This window comes from Podarcis pityusensis (assembly GCF_964106645.2).
Source record: "Podarcis pityusensis genome assembly, chromosome: 13".
Taxonomy (NCBI): Eukaryota; Metazoa; Chordata; class Lepidosauria; order Squamata; family Lacertidae; genus Podarcis; species Podarcis pityusensis.
The window spans coordinates 23,674,129-23,689,701 of record NC_138038.1 but is presented as its reverse complement, the minus strand read 5'-3'; the positions used below and the strand labels follow the sequence as shown (position 1 = coordinate 23,689,701).

Below are 15,573 nucleotides of genomic sequence, written 5' to 3'. Positions count from 1 at the left end.
ACTGAGTCGCATCTTTGGTCCATGTAGCGCACTACTGCCTACACTGACTGGCAGCATCTCTACAGGGTTTCAAGCAAGGAACTCTCCCAGCCCTGCATACAAAGCAGATGCTCTGTCACCGAGTTGCAGACCTTCATCTTCACATCTTATTCCAAATTTTCAGGGGGTTGGCCATGCTTACTTATTAATAAAAATGAGATACACTGAGCATATACCAGAAAGGTGCTATTTGTTGCCTTATGAAGTTGCAGGCTGAGCTCTGGGATCATAAACAAAAACATGGAGGAAACTCAGGAGTTGTTTTCTACAACTCTGTCCAGGAAACATGCCCTGATGGACTCAAGCCAGGAAGAGGGGGAATAGGTGGAAATTGAATGCCTTAAAAACAACCTGAAGCAGCAACATGTCAGGGCCTTGATGGAGCAAATTATGACAGTAACAGAGGCAAGAGGAGACAATGGTTCATGGTGACTGGACCAGCTGGCACCAAACGGATCAGATGTTATTAGCATATGTAAACACCAGTTAGCACAGGAATATTTGCATATACCAACTCCCCCAACCCAACCCAAGAGAGGATTAAGCTGTATGATCATTTAGATGGAAATGACTTGTAAAGTAAACAGATCTTGGTCCGTGTGGATTTGAAGCGTCTTGATACTCCATAGTTAAGCTGTATGAAGCTGTGCCATAATTGCTAGCTCAAAGTAAATGGATTCAGCTTTGAACTGTGAGTGCTAATCCATCCAGGGCAAGTGACCTCTCCGAGCTTCTCTCTTTTTAAGAATCACAGTGCTGAAAGGGACCAAAAGATAATCAAGTCCAAACCCCTACCATGAATATTCACACACTATCCACCACACTCAAGGCAGAGGCTACAGGATGCCACCAGCAGAGAACAGTTGCACCACACAGATTCTCGAGTGAATGAACCAATCTATGTAGTACTGGAAAAAGTAAAAGAAGGCAGAGCTATTTAATTCAAAGCAAGTAAGCTAAACCACATTGTATATAAGAAATTAACTCTCCCCCCCCCCCCAAAAAAAAACCTGTTCCTCTTCACATATCCTCTCTCATGATATAATGGCTAGTTCCATGGAAACTTGTTGTGATCAACACTGCATCTATGTGCTCAGAGGCACACTTCTCTCCAGCTGACCAGCATGTGCTGAGAAAACTGCCCCACAAAATTATTGCAAAAAGGATTTATTAGATGTTGGCTTCTGTGGAGAGGCATTTTTGTGAATGGATATTCTTGAGTTCTGCTGCCTGGCTGGCAGCAAAGTAAATTCAGAGTACGGGGTCAAACTCCTTATTCATATAAATAAAAGTTACACAACATGTATTTCCACCCTCTCCCCTCCCCAAATCTAGCCACTACTTTCCCCAACATTGTTGCATTTGGGGGAGGGGACAGGCACCAACCTAGAGAAGTACATTCTCCCTCTGCCCTCAGCCTGGGATACAGTGTGGAAAAGAAATTAATGGTCTATAGTGCCCTTTGGGCAGGTGATAGGAGATGAGAATAGCAGACTGTTAATTCATGACTATTGAACCTTACTGTAATGCAACCTTCTCTTTGGCTTCTTGCAAATGTCAAGAGAAGGGTGACACAAGAACCAATCTGTGGGCACTGTGCTGAGGCACAGCACACAAGGGTCCTTTAGCCAAATCAAAGCCTTTCTGTGAGATGCATGGGAGGGGCCCATATTTATGTCCAGATCCTGTCAGAATAGAACATTCTTTTAAAATCTCTTCTCTAGCATTTGCAAAAAAAATGCTTTGCAATCCTTGTATCAATGATGCTCACTATGTTATCACATCCATCTAGAATAGCTCGGTAGAGCATGAGACTCTTAATCTCAGGGTTGTGGGTTCAAGCCCCATGTTGGGCAAAAGATTCCTTCACTGCAGGGTGTTGGATTAGATGACCCCCATGGTCCCTTCAACTATATGAGTCTATGATAGATGGGAAATCAAGTCCAAGAAAGAATCTGACTTGCATAGGTAATGCCTGATTAAATATGAGAAGGTGAGGATGAACTATTCATATCTGTCAAGCTGAGAAAGAGTCCATGAGGTAAGTAGAACTACTATCCACAAAGAGACCATGCTAGTTCTAGTGTATATATTTTATTTTTTTGCTTAAGTCTCGACCCAGTTGACCCTGGTGACCGAGAAGAGAAATATTTTGCTGCTGAAGTGATCATGGGAAGGAGTAATGTCACCTCCAGACAACTATTCTATACTGACACATTATCCACTCTACCCTGTCCTCGTTTGACTCCACCCAGTCCTTTGTTTCTGTTCTTGCCATCTGTCCTCCTCTCCATATTTCTTTTAATGGAAATTAGTTGCACTACGATGGACTACCACCCTGCATGCTCTTTAGAATAAGCTATAGCGCTATATCACCCTGGCTGGGATTCAGCAAGATTAAGCCCCAATTTGTAAAGCTTCCCAAAGTTATGGAGAAATGCCCCCCTCTTTCCAGAAAAAATATATGTTTTATTTGGAGTTTGTGAGGTCTTCCTGCCTTGTCCCCAACCCCATGAGGTTCACTCCCCACTCTCCTCCACCTGCATCTGAAAGGTTGGAATCCTGCATCCAAATGTTTTATCTTCTCCACCCCTGTCAATTGTCAGCATGCCAGGTTGCAAGAGGCTTTCACACAATTACTGCGCACTCCCCCTCTTTTTTCAAGCTGGAAGGTACGTAGCTGCATTATGGTGCAATGCCTGCTCCCAGAGAGCCTGACCCACAGAATGACTCCCAGAGCATGCTGGAGAGAGGAGGAAAGAAAGTGAATGATGAGGGTGAGAGTGAATTAGTCAGCATGGACAAGAGAGATGAAAAAGCAACTAGCGGGAAGGACCAATGGAGCACGTGTGTGAGAGAGAGCGTATGGACATACGCACGTGCGCCTACTCCTGCCTCTTTTTAAAAAACAATTTTAACTGAGTAAATTGCCAGGATGCCCTAGCGCAAACTTCTCTCCCTTCCCCACTCCTTCAAGTGTAGTCAGCTGTGCACCACCGTTACACTTTTAAACAGCTTTAAAGGCTATGCTTGCTGTGCTAAACCTTTGCTTGTTTCCATCCCCCCCCCCCAAAAAAATGGCAGTAGTCAGCATCACCGTGAAGTACACCACAAAGAAGCAAAATTAGTTCAGCACATTACCAGGGCTATAGCACAACAAAAGCAGAACCCACACCCTCCCAAAAAAATAATAAATCAGAATGTTTGTGGTACAAAATCTTACAGGTTTCCTGCAAAAAGCTACAGACCATGCATGGCTTGTGACAGATGCCATGAGACCATCCAGAAAGGTATTGAAGGTGCAAATTGACTTGGAACATGACCATCCTGATACCCTGAAGAGTCATCTTGTGCATTAAGAAGGACCCTGTTACTGTTTGCAGAGGCAGCTGTGGTCATTAAAGGGCAAGAACAGTTCATTATGTTAGAAAATAGTGGTTTCAATGAAGACAATGCCCTCTTTCCACCCTCTGCAAGGAGCTACACAAGCATAAATAGCAGGCATCTTGGCTGTCAGGGTGTCCCAAGTGGCATGAATCTTTCAGGGGACCCCAAGCCACTGCCTGACAGCCTCCATCTTCCAGCACTACTTGTGATCCAGAAACAATTTTAGCCAGCAGCCAGCAATCTGAAATCTACTCTGCACTAGCCAGATTTAATGTGATCGTGGCTCCTGTTCAAAAGCAGAGCTGGAGAATAATGCTAGTCAAATTTGATAACTGAGGCACAGTTTTCAAGTTTGACTTCCTTGGAATTCCGAACATTTTTCAAATTCTGCTTCTGAAATTTAAGTAGCTCTGACAAACGGATGCTTGACAGCATTGCCTATGATTATTTATGTTTTCCAGTAGTATCCCTACAATGATTCTACATCTTATTTCTTTCTTTTCCTTTAGATATTATTGAAAATAATTTGAAAAGTAGCACTCTAGTGTACTTTCCTTAAATACAAAAGGCCACAGTCATTTGGCATGGTGCTCAAGACTGCTGGAGGATACCATGAAAACCAAAAACTACAATCCCCATCCCCCAATATTTAACAGCTTGCTCTAATAACTGTTCACTTCCCCTACAATGGTAAGTATAAATAAAACATTTGTGTCCTACATCTGTTACTTAACAGAATCCATAGAAGGAAAGGTTGAAAAAGATTATCTAGTTAAGAAAATATAAATTAAAACTTTTTGCGATGTGATTCTCAAGCAAATTCTTTTCCCCAAATCCCATTCAGCTCAATTTAATGACTTCAGGAGTACTAATGCTGCAAGCATTGGTCCTGCTGTGAGTTGCAAACTAGGGAGTTTCCTGGCTACTACAATTTTGTGGGTGGAATTCAATCACATACCAGCAAATTCAGGTTGCACAATAAAAGTGGATTTGGAGCTCTTGTGCAACAAACCCACTTCCCTCCCCAAGCTCAAAAAACCTGAACTTTTTGCAGCAAGGAAAGGGATAGGAAAGTGCACTGGAAAGTGTTGGATAACAATTGCTTGTTGAAAGATATAACCCCCTCACAAACAAATCTCAATGAATGCTCCATAAACAGCCAATGTCATACGTATAACCTCCCACAAACGTCATGCAAACCAATCAGAATGAATGCTCGACAGGCAGTTAGTTTGGAAGCTGGTGGTGGTTTCAGGATGGAATAGTGGAAGCACACATACTTCTCAAAATTGAATATTTCGCACTAACCAGTTTTCACACAGTTGTATTAGTTGATATCACTGGCACCTCACAGTCTGAAGGGCTGACACAGTCCTAGAGGTAAATCAGGGAACTGCCTGGGGCACCAGAAATGCCAGGGGCTCTTGCCTCAGCTATGTTAATGTCTTGGAGACAGAACTAGATTGATCAAGTTTTCTAATGCATGCTTATATGTGAAGTGAAGTGTCTAAAGTATGTTAGCTGATGGTGCCTAGAATTTAATCCAAACCTGTGGAGTAGAGTGGTATGATCAGTGCTATTTTTCTAGAAAAAGAGGTGCCATAACTCACCATGAACGCCTTCCTTGTTCTCTTATAATAGCAATGGTGCCCACCTGAGAGGTGCTGGAACTGAATTCCAGTGAGTTCTGGCTGAAAAAAAAGCCCTGGGTATGATGGTCCAATTATTGAAGTTAAAAACAAAAATAACATCCCATGCCCATTTGATGTTTTATGGTTATGCTGCTCAGCCTACAGTAAGTCACAGGGGAGGGGAGGATTTTAATTGACCTAGGGCAACAAAAACCCTTTAGCTGTCCCTGACAGTCTATACTCAATAACGCAGCACAGCCTAGCATGATCTTTATGCCTGGTAGTTCCAGCGCATAAAAACGACCTCCTCACATCTTGCTTTCGAGTCCCTTAGCAACAGTTATTTAGACAAACAATTTGCAACACCTTCTGTACTGTCCCATCTTGTGAGCCAGATTTCTCTCCCCCACCCCTCTAAGTCTGCACATGTTGGCACGTTTGAGCAGCTTCATAAAGCCCAGTATTCATTGTACCATAGCACACACACACCCTGGTTTTTGTTCAGCAGACACACATACAGTGAGAACTGTACATACATCAAAAAACCTGAGTGTCCTCTGAAACCCTGCTCCTTAATACCAAAGTGGCAGCTCTGTATGCACCTTTGTTTGTACACTGGCGTCAGAAGCCGCAAACACCATAAAGTGTGACTTAGAAATGTTTGCAGACACACACAGAGGGACATGCACTAGACACGCACCAAGGAGCCCTGATTGCATTCAGCCCCCTGGCCTATGTCCACTTATGTGTCTCTTATCAACATTTTTCTGAGTTTCACATCTAATGAGTTTCACACTGAACATCAGCATGCATGTGGCAAATGCTCTCAGTGCATTACTTATCAAACAGCCCCAAATGCTACAGATTGTTTTGGACTGCAAGAGTGCAGTACAAGCATATAGGCACAATGAGTCTCTGACAACCTGGAGCAAATCTACCTGATAAATAGCTGAACTAGTTCATAAGACAAGGAAAACATCCTCTGGACCTGCTAGAAAGCGTCCCTTGAGGAGGGCTCCCGCCTGCCTGACGCCATAGCTGGCATTATCTGCAGCCTGCATTTAAATGCACTGCAGCAGATCTGCAGTCCTGCCCTCTAATACAGCAAAAGATGAAATCCTAAAGTATTTTCAAAGAAATCTAGCCGTTAGAGACCAGTTTTGCTGGTTTGGATCTGTTACGTTCCAGTGCTTAATTTGATGTCATGCTCAAGGATGGGCAATAGCATATCATGATATAGACAACAGCTGTAATTTTCCCCATGACTATATATCATAGCTGGTGATGCCACCTTTCTCCTGTAGCATGTAGCTGGGCTCACTTGCCAGAGTCACTTACTTTGCAGACTACCTGCTCTCCCCGTTTGAGGTACACTTTGGTCTCCATAAGCTGTTATGTGGATGGATACTCCTGTTTTTGTGTGCTAGGGGTTAGCTAAATAACATCCTGAGGCCTTAAAATTTCCACACTGCATTTCATGCAGCTCCACAGTAATACTTTAATTCACCAAAGAGCAAAAATATCTTAAATCCACCATTCCTCCCCTTGTTTCAGTCCATGTGCTTATTCCTTAGAAGAACCTATACTCCAAGCCATGTTATCGGTTCTACACAGTGAGTGGCTATTGTTACATGTGCTTGATATCTGGAAAGGCACAGATCTCTTCACTTAAAAAGAAAGGGTGACTGCTTGACTTCATTGCTATAGTTACTATGAAGTATATATATATATATATATATATATATATATATACATATACACACACAACAAACAGTCTTAAAATACACTTTTCTTTTTCTCCCACTTTTTTGCAACTTAGTCTGCAATATATCTAAAAGGAGACCATTGAAGTTTGCTGAGAATCTTGTCACATTCATCAAAATCTCTTCCTCTCCCACCTCAACCTGAAGTCTGATCTGACATGTCTAAATCTCAATTGAAACGTTTGGTTTGAAATTGTGTCACAGAAAAGTACTTTTTATTTAACATATTTTATCCAATATACAGAACTACAAGAATACAGTATTCCAGTACTCTCCAGGCACAAAGTACGGTACTCATCTTCCAAGCCACATTGCAATTACTTTACAATCAATGTCCCCATCACTGATCGCAAATAATCCTGCTTCTACCTTGTACTTTTTTCTTCACTACTAAGTATTCACTTACCCAACACAAGACTACGTGATCAAGCTTCACAATAAAAGGGCATGGATCACAATCATTTAGTATCTATTTAGTATCTATCTATCTATCTATCTATCTATCTATCTATCTATCTATCATTTAAAGGTAAAGGTACCCCTGCCCGTACGGGCCAGTCTTGACAGACTCTAGGGTTGTGCGCTCATCTCACTCTATAGGCCGGGAGCCAGCGCTGTCCGCAGACACTTCTGGGTCACGTGGCCAGCGTGACAAGCTGCATCTGGCGAGCCAGCACCAGCGCAGCACACGGAACGCCGTTTACCTTCCCGCTGGTAAGCGGTCCCTATTTATCTACTTGCACCCGGGGGTGCTTTCGAAACTGCTAGGTTGGCAGGCGCTGGGACTGAACGACGGGAGCACACACCGCCGCGGGGATTCGAACCACCGACCATGTGATCGGCAAGTCCTAGGCGCTGAGGTTTTACCCACAGCGCCACCCGCGTCCCTATCTATCATTTAGTATCTATCTATTTAGAACATGTTGAAAACAAAGAAGGCTTTGTTTTTACCCCACTAAAAAAAAACGACTGGCAGGAACTGAGGCTGCTTATGTAGGAAATAGAAGTGCGACTACTCCTCCCTAAGGATGGACAAATCCATCAGTTTCTCAATTTCTCATTTTCCCAACCTTAAGTTCAGTTTGCCCTGTTTCCGTACACTTTTTGCTCCTGGCCCCAATCATCACTGGCATGTGGCCCCCAGAAGGGAATGTGGCCTTCAGGCTGGAAAAGGCTCCTCAGCCCTAGCTGATTGGTTCAGGAAATGTGAATTAGGTAGGTTTGCATTAGAATGTGAACTGAATGAATTTCTTCCTCGTCCCTATTCTAGATGGGAGGAGCTGCAGCAGATCTAGCTTCTAAGAGCTGAGTTATAGCGCAGCTCCAAACTTAAAATGTATGGTGTGGAGGTGACCTTTATCTGGTCCTTACTTCAGCTTGACAGGAGATGGGACTGACACAGCCCCCGCAAATCAATCCAAGCCAGATGAAAGGAAAGTGTGCTGCCCACAGAAAGAGTCTGCAAAGTAAACAGTCCCCAGTGTCACCAGCTAGGAAGCCTAGCCACAGAGGACACTCGTCACTAAACAGATTCAAAGTCACTAATCTGAACAGGGGTGGTGGTAGTAGGCTATTTTCTGACACCATACAAATGTATGATCCATCAGATCCTGAATGGGAAAGAAAAAACAATATGCAAGGCTACGTTATATGAGGCTGTGTACACGCCATACCTTTAAAGCATATGCAAAGCTCATTCTTTCCTTCAAAGAATTCTGGGCACTGTGGTTTGCTAAAAGTTGCTGGGAGTTGTAATTCTGCTACCTATATTGGATGCAAGTCTCCAGAGTCAATGCAAATCAACCTTAGAAAAACCCAAACACCAATAGGTTTGTCCCCACAACAGGCTTTCTGGGTCTGACGTGTCTCCCACAAGAGGAGGGCAATCCTTACCTAGGAGCTCACACGCAAAAGGCACCTGCCTTTCTGTTCGACACCTTCAAGGACATGCTGCTGCTGCTGCCAGGAATAGAGTCCATCAAATATTCATAAAGCCCAGCTCCACTCCCAAGCCAACTTCAGCAATCAGGATTGACCCAGAATAGATTCACAGGCAGCAACCTTGTCTTCCTCTCAGCAGATAAACTACACACACTTTCTCAACCCAGTGCCAGGTCTGACCTCCAGGAGATTCTTTTGAAGACAGCTCCAGTCCACAAGAAAAGGCTTAGGACATCACACCACCTGGACTGGGACCTGTGGTTAATCTGAACTATGATTGGGTCCAAACAAGCTAACTTCAAACCACAATTGCTGAAGCTGTTATACAGGCAACTTTCATTTTGCACGCGTTTAAAGCATGCATGGTCACGCATGTGTGTGCCATTTGCAGTGTACACTGTACATGGTTCCCCCTTCCTCATTTTATCCTCCCATTGTGAGGTAGGCTAGGCTGAAAACCAGTGGCAAGACCCAGTGAGCTCCATGGTTGCGGGGATTCAAACCCTAGTCTCCCAGGTCCTAATCTGACACGCTAACCATTACACCACACTGAGTTCCTTCCTGGAGCAAACAGAAGCATGGTGGACAGTAATGAGGATCAACAGCACCCCCACCCACCCGAGGTTGCTATTTACCAAAAAGAAGAAACAAAGACACGTGCCTATCACATTATTAACATATCGACCCGGTAATTTGTCTTTTAATACCTTATTTTATAGTTGAGGCAAAATTTAGCTCTGGAGTACATCCTAGTGGGAGAGGCTCATTCAAAGGATATGTTTCTCTTTGGAGTGTGGAAGAAATAAGATTCATTGCCTTGAAGGCACATCAGGCAGCAGGACTGATCAACATCAGGGACCCAATGTATGTTGCCCTGAGCCCCATCACAGAAGAAGAGTGTGATATAAATTAAATAAATAGGTTGCTCTTCCAGACAACCTGTTAATTGAGCATTCACCCTGATTTGGTTGCTGAGAGGTTTGACAACCTGATATTGAATGAGCATTCATCCTGATTTGCCCTTGTGTTAAGCAAGTGTTATCTCACACTTTCCAATGCTTTCCCCCCTCACTTCCCTTATCACAAAAAGCCTGATTTTTAGGGAAGCAGGTTTGTTGCACAAGGGTTCCAAATCAGCTTTAATTGCAAGACCTGTATTTTCCAGGATATAACTGAATCCCACCCCAAAACAGCGACAGCCTGGAAGCAACCCCAAGTTAAGCCAGTAAATTAAATAATAAAATAAAATAAAATAAATAAAAACAATTAAATTAAATAAAGTCACTAGGCTTTGAGTGTGATGTTGCTTGCACAAGACTTACTTCATAATAAGCATGTTTAGGATTTACTGTGCCCATTAAGTAGATATGAGTGTTGTTTTTTATATGCATTGGAGGGCAAAACTGTCCCCAGTCCACCTATACCAACTCCCATGATCCCTAGCTAGCAGGACCAGTGGTCAGGGATGATGGGAATTGTAGTCTCAAAGCATCTGGCGGGCCGAGGTTGAGGAAGCCTGACCCATACTCACTTATATCCAATGAACACTGGGAAACACAAGCCAGCAGGATATTCTCCTGCACAAGCCCTACTGCAAGTGCAGACCATCATTCATTTAATCCCAAATATGGTTAGTGCAGGATGACGTCCTGAGATGCACTGTACTCTTAGTGGCTTTCTTTGCATGGCCTCTGTGCAAAATTGCAGGAAAACCACAACGTGAGTAGGCTGGGAAGAATGGCAAATTGTAAAGCATGCTCATGTTTATTCAGTTGCAATTCATCCTCATTGTTTTGACGGGACACAAATTCATTTGTTATTCACGGGAATGGCACAAACGCTCCATCAGCATTCGCCGTTAGTTAATAGCCACTTAGGGTACCGATTTTCATGTAAGCTCTTCTAGCAGACACTACGAAAGGCTTCATTTGTACATCACAGGACACTTCCTTCCCCCATCAAGAACTGGACAAGCTCTTTGAGGCACTGCATCTCTACCTGCTCACAAAGAATCATGGGTGCTTTGATTTTGTGATCACCCTTAAAAAAATGCATGTATCTGGAGTTTGGGTTGCCAACTTTTTTTTAAGCTCCTGTGTTCCAACAGAAACTTGATATGCAGGAATTACCAGGTGATGGGTGCTCATCTCTATACTGTGAAAAGCTTTACCGGATCTTTTTGGAAGATCAAGTTGCCATTAAATGCACAGGAGCAGGCCTATTCATTTCCCCACCCTAGTCAGTTGGCAATCTTGGGAGTTCACATTTAGGATTTTCTTTGGCCTTCTAATATATCCCAAGGCATGGGGGGGGGGAGGGGAGACAGTGACTCAGTTTGAAGGCCTACAAAGAGCACAACTGCAATGCAAAGCATGACCAGACCCCAATAGGCTGTGGCTCAGCATGGTCCATCTCATCCACTCTTCTCTTATTCCAAATTTCTCAGCTCTGAGTCCTGCTTGGGAGAGGTTTCCTTTAACTATCACATCTCCCCATTCTAGGTCTACTCACACCGGCTGTCGGCAGAGAAATACAGGCAAGCTGTCTGACAGTGACACCAATATGAGGAAGTCACACAGTAAGTGCCTGGCTGTGGCCTAAGCTCCCAACCCCCCATAGTTCCCTTATTGTTTATTTATTGGTAGTACATTTATATTCCACCTTTTGTCCAAAGAGCTCTAGGTGGTACACACTCTTCGCCCATTTTATTCCCACAACCACCCTGTGAGACGGGTTAGGCTGAGTCACAGTGACTGGTCACCCAGTGGGCTTCATGGCTGAGTAGGGATTTGAACCCTGGTCTTCCAAGTCCTAGTCCAGCACTCTAACCACTACATCACATGGGCTACGTGTTATGGGGGAGCGATTAAAGCAGAAGAACAGGGTGCAGTAGAGGCTTTTAAGAGATGTTATCATATTTACAGGCAGGCAAAAGCACCTTGTGGACAATTCAGAGCAGGGCTCCAGGAAAGGTTTGGACTGGAAGCAGGGGAAGGGAAGGGTCTTGAAGTCCGGATAAAGAGTGCGGAGGACCGCATTTGGTCCCCAGTTTTGAGTTTTCCCCACCTTTGAAGGGATGTGGGGCCATCAATGGTTAATAGCCACTACAACAGTAACCTGCAACACAATTTTGCCGAGGTGTGGCGTGCTCCTCTTCAGGGTTCCAGCCAGCTAGCCATGTTCTTTTCCAGTATTCTCCATTCGACCCACCCTGTTTCTCTCTCTGTTTTCTAGTTCCCGTTCCCCCAACAGTCAATGAGAATTTCTTGCCCACTGTTATTGGGTTGTTTTGGATTCCTCCCTACCTCCCATTTAAGATTTCCCCTGTAAAGTTTTTTTGTACTTCTATCAAGGTTGCAGAAGGATCAGCACTTGCCTGGGAATTCAGGAAACAGAGGAAATGGCAGCTAAACGGAACTTCCATGTTCAGAGTCAATATATCTCCAAGTACAAGGTGTTATGAGCAGAAAAACAGGGTGAGCCGTCACCTTCAGGTCCCTTCATAACAGGCATCCACAAGCATTTCGCAGTTGCTATTGGAAGCAGAATGCTGGACTCAGTCTGATCCAGCAAGGCCATTATTCTGAAATAACCTCTCTCTGATTAGTTGAGTCTTATTGAGATGGCTTATTAAGGCAGCTTCCCATCTGTTTTTGTTGTTGCTTCCACAGCAAATTAACACCAATTTGCACAGAAAGCTATGGTGGGCGGCAGCACATTGAACGGCGAAAGGGCCGTGCACATAAGTGCCTCTCCTAAACCAGTTCCATTGCAGCTCTTTGTAACACGCTCAGCACCTCAATGGGAGAATTTCCTGGCGCAGAGGACTGAGAGATTGCAGAAGAAACCTCACCCACCCACTCAAAATCAATTGGATATAGAGCACACTTGAGTGGAAGGACAGTCACAATTTCTGTTTCTTTCCAAGAGGGCTCCCAGGCCATGTGCAGCCATGAAAAGTAGAGCAGAGCATTCACCACACCAACCTCAACATCCTCCTCCCCTCCAAGGCCCAGCCCCTGCCCCTATCCTGTCAGTTCAAAACAATCCCTCCCACATACATACATATATACCCTGCAATTTAGCTTTCGTAGGATAGCCTTGCAAGTGTTGATTCCCAGGCAATCACACTGCATCCTGTCCATATGTTACAGCAGCCAATTAGTATGCACATGCTTGTTCTGGAAATCCATGAGATATAAAGTTTGGAGACCAGACTGAAACCTGTGGTTTAAACTGGCCTTTCTGCTTGGTGATATAAAACGACAATTCAAACCCGAGACATAAAACCATCACCTTGATTTATATCAGTCTATTTACCTTGGTTTGTTTGGGCTGATATGGGGGGGGGCAGAATCGGGGTAAAGTTATCAAAGGTTGGGTATACATACTTCAAGGGAACATGATAAAATTTCATTCTGCTTTCCACCAAGTTGTTTTTGCGTGTGCTACGTTTGGTTCACTCTCTAGAGGGGTATTCACACTCACGCACACCTCTCAGAAGCTCTTTGTTTTAAGATGCTACAGCTGAAGCAAAATTTGTGCTTCCAACACCCTTTCAACACCCTGTCATATTCAAGATCAGCATGAATGTGGACAGCTGTTGGGGGTCATGAATAAAAATGCTGGTATTTTTCATATGCATATTTGAAGAGGTTGCTTTGTGCTTACCCTCCTTTCACTATTTGTTCACACCTACACACACACACACACACACCTACCCCTTCTCTTTCCAGGAGGCAAGATCTCACTTACCTCCACTAAGACCCAGAGAGGGACAGGCATGCACTCGTGTTAGGGAAAGCAGCCCTATACTATGGAAAGCAACAATGGATTAGGGGCAGGAGAAGCAGGATCAGACAGACAGAAAGCAAGCTAAGTTTAAGGAGCAAGACTTAGATTCACTGCAAGCAGCAATCCAAGACTGGAAAAGTAGTGAGATGCAATCAAGTAGTTCTGAACAGCACCTGTGGATCTGCTGGTTAGCAGCCTCTTCCACCTAGTATATGTATACTGCTTGAACGTGTATAATGCTTCCTCCTAGTATGTATAATGCTTGAGCATGTGCTGTACAATTCCTCTGTTATGCTGGCCTCTCCATCCCCACTTACTGTATCTCCCAATATCCAAAGTTAGATTGCAAGCTCTTTGGGGTCAGGGGCCTATTTTCATCACTAGCAGGGCTTTTCAAGTAGTCTTGGTCTCTGAACCTGCCCTCGCCCCCAGAACCTACTTAATGCAGTCTCACATATAAGCCAACAAAAGTCACTAGCCTACAGATATTTGAGAGCTACACTGCCTACACACGTAATCATTGATAGCAGGGGAAAAGAAAACTTCTACAAAGCTACCTTATTATTAAGTCAGATCGTTGGTGCATCTAACAGCATTGTCTACACCGAATGGCAGTTGTTTTCTCAGACCTCAGCCCTGCTGCATAAGATCCTTTCAATTGGCGACGCTGAGGATTGAACCTGGGATTTTCTGCATGCAAAACATGTGCTCAACCACTGAACCACAGGCTCTCTCTCTCTAAAGCAGCCTTCCCCAACCTGATGCCCTCTAGATGCTTTGGACTACAACTCCCATCAGCCCCAGCCAGCTTCCCTGCCTACTGGTGTTTTGTACTCACCAGAGGCAAGCAGGCACCTTACTATTTACAAGCTAACCCTAACACAGAAACACACACGGATCCAGAAAGCTTCTTGGAAATTTGCCACAACAGCTTCTTAAAGGGAAAATAGTGTGTACGCTAATTCTCTCAAATACACACACACCCCTATACAACTACTCCACAAATTTAAAAGCTCCTGCAACCACCCACTCCACACAAGCTTTGGGGGTGGGGGGGTAGGAATGCTATAGAATGTGTGAATTCTATCGGAGCATCATGAATGCTGAACCCTTCCCCCTTTCTGGATGACAATCAAGGTTCTCACAAATTCTTTCATCAGGTTTAGAGTGGTTTCCTTCAGTGAGTTTCCCGTCAATCAGACCAAACTTTCAATCCTGGGAGTTTGCTCCTAGCACGCATCCAATATCTGTGGTTTATCATTCCCAGGCATCAGGAAAGTTTAACATTCTTTTTCTATGAAAAGAATGTGTGTGTGTGTGTGTGTGTGTGTGTGTGTGTGTACACATACGTACCACCACCACCCCAAACATCATAACAATTGAGAGCTGGTGTGGTGCAGAAGCTAAAAGTCTGAGTTAGAGACCAAGAAGTTTCCAGCGTGAACCGCCCTTCTGTCATTATCGTACTACATGACCTTCCAGTGTTTCTCAAGCATAGGTCCCTAGCTGCTGTTGGACTACAACTCCCATCATACAGCTAGCTAGGGATGATGGCAGTTGTTGTCCAACAAAAGCTGGGGACCCAAATTTGAGAAACAAGCAAAGGGATGGCCCTGCCACACAGAAGCATGAAGAGACTTCCTTCAGGTGGCTTGGTGGGGTGGGTGAGTAGAGAAAAATGAAGGCTGGAACTGTGTCTGAACAGTGCAACAAGACTTTGTAAAATACTGCCCCTGCGGGGGAGATGGGCATTTGGAGTCAACCTCCAACAGCAAAATGCTTTTGCCTGGTACTGCATGGTTACACATGGGGATCATAAAACTGACCTACCATACAGGATTGTTGCAAGGATTCTAGACAATATAATGTACACGAAGTGCTTATGGCCGTGTTCACTATACATTTAAAGGCCCATGGCTCACCCTCCCCCCCCCAAAAAAAATCCTGGGAAGTGTAACTCACACCTCTCAGCAACCTACAATTCCCAGCCCCTAACAAATTACAGATCCCAGGATTCT

General features: G+C 44.2%; 1 protein-coding gene and 2 long non-coding RNA genes across 7 annotated transcripts in view; 2 read left to right on the top strand and 1 right to left on the bottom strand.

The window, feature by feature from the left end:
• The window catches only part of LOC308462180, a 366,258-nt gene that overhangs the window by 256,332 nt on the left and 94,353 nt on the right, over positions 1 to 15,573 (top strand). The gene's annotated exons all lie outside the window — the stretch shown is intronic.
• Positions 1 to 15,573, bottom strand: part of LOC308462057 (acid-sensing ion channel 2) — a 382,247-nt gene that overhangs the window by 360,148 nt on the left and 6,526 nt on the right. The gene's annotated exons all lie outside the window — the stretch shown is intronic.
• On the top strand, positions 11,261 to 12,367 carry LOC308462181. Its single transcript, XR_013979050.1, has 2 exons — positions 11,261 to 11,339; positions 12,115 to 12,367. It is a non-coding gene; the product is annotated as an uncharacterized lncRNA (long non-coding RNA).